The 1,684-nt window shown below is 38.9% G+C and overlaps 1 pseudogene across 1 annotated transcript; it reads left to right on the top strand.

Moving 5' to 3' along the window:
- The first annotated feature begins 1,215 nt into the window (after positions 1-1,215).
- On the top strand, positions 1,216-1,684 carry LOC105533058 (annotated as a pseudogene). Its single transcript, XR_001005073.1, has one exon. The product of XR_001005073.1 is annotated as a non-histone chromosomal protein HMG-17 pseudogene (transcript).

The raw sequence follows: 1,684 nt of genomic DNA, 5'->3' as shown, positions 1-1,684 counted from the left end.
TTCTCAAATCCTTATGATTGCTCATTTTGTATACAGTTTGTGAAATCTGAAGACTGTTTTGGTATGGTCAAATTTGTCTATGTTAAATATTGTTTTTAAAAACTGGGAAGCTGATGACACCAAAAGCACAAGCCCCTGAGGAAAAACTAGATAAACTGGAGTTCATCAAAATTTAAAAGTTTTGTGCTTCAAAGGAACACTAGCAAGAAAGTGAAAATATAGCCCACAGAATGGGAGAAAATATTTGCAAATTATATATCTGATAAGGTTTATCAGGAATACATAAGAAGCTCTTAAAACTCAATAATAAAAAGACAACACAATATAAAAATGGGCAAAAGATCTAGATAGACATTTCTCCTAAACAGATATACAAATGGCTAATACTAAGCACCAAAAATGTGCTCAACCTCCTTAGTCATCAGATACAAATCAAAACCACCACGAGCTGTCACTTCACGTTCGTGAGGATGGCTACCATCAAAAAGACAGACACTAACAATTGTTAGGGAGGAGGTGGAGAAATGGGAAACTTCATACAGTACCGGTGGGAATATGAAATGGCACAATTATTTTGGAAAACAGTCTGGAAGTTCCTCAAAAAGTTAAACATAGCATCACCATGTAATCCAGCAGTTTTACGCTTAGGTATATATCCAAGAGAAATGGAAACATAGATCCACACCAAAATTTATGCATGAATGTTCATAGCAACATTATTCACGATAGCCAAAAGGTGAAAAAAAGCCAAATGCTTATTAGTAATGAATGGATCAACAAAATGCGGTAAAGCTGTGCAACGAATTGTTATCCAGCCCTAGAAAGGAATGACCCAGGTCTACTGATACATGTTGCAACATGGATGACCCTTGAAAGCAGTATGCTAGGTGAAAGAAGTCAGAATTACCAAAAAAATCCACATAATATATTATCCCATGTATATAAAATGTCCAGAATGGGCAAATAGAGAGAGATACAAAGTAGACTAGTTATCGCTTAACGTTGAGGGGATAGAGAGATTGGGATTTGATGGTTAAGGAGCATAGAGTTTCTTTTAGAGGTGATGAAAATATAAAACTGTGGTAGTGTTTGTACAACTCTGTGAATATAATACAACTATTGAATGTACACCTTAAGTGAGTGAATTATACGGTACATGAATTATATCTCAATGAAGCTATTTTTAAAAAAAACAATGAAAGCCACCGCAGCAGTGTGAAGAAGAGGCGAGAACGACCCCCAGACCGACTAAAGCCCGCGCACCGCTGCATGCCGCGTCCAGCACCTACGTCCCGCCGCCGTCGCCGCGGCCACCATGCCCAAGAGAAAGGCTGAAGGGGATGCTAAAGGAGATAAGGCCAAGGTGAAGGATGAACCACAGAGAAGATCCGTACAGTTGTCTGCTAAACCTGCTCCTCCAAAGCCAGAGCCCAAGCCTGAAAAGACCCCTGCAAAGAAGGGAGAGAAGGTACCCAAAGGGAAAAAGGGAAAAGCTGATGCTGGCAAGGAGGGGAAAAACCTTACAGAAAATGGAGATGCCAAAACAGACGGGGCACAGAAAACTGAAAGTGTTGGAGATGCCAAGAGAAGTGTGTGCATTTTTGATAACTGTGTACTTCTGGTGATTGTACAGTTTGAAATACTATTTTTTAACAAGTTATATAAAAATGCAGAATTTTGTTTT

Source organism: Mandrillus leucophaeus, unplaced genomic scaffold (assembly GCF_000951045.1).
Source record: "Mandrillus leucophaeus isolate KB7577 unplaced genomic scaffold, Mleu.le_1.0 Scaffold122, whole genome shotgun sequence".
Lineage (NCBI taxonomy): Eukaryota > Metazoa > Chordata > Mammalia > Primates > Cercopithecidae > Mandrillus > Mandrillus leucophaeus.
Note: the sequence above shows the minus strand (reverse complement) of the source record. Positions and strands in the feature narration are given on the sequence as shown.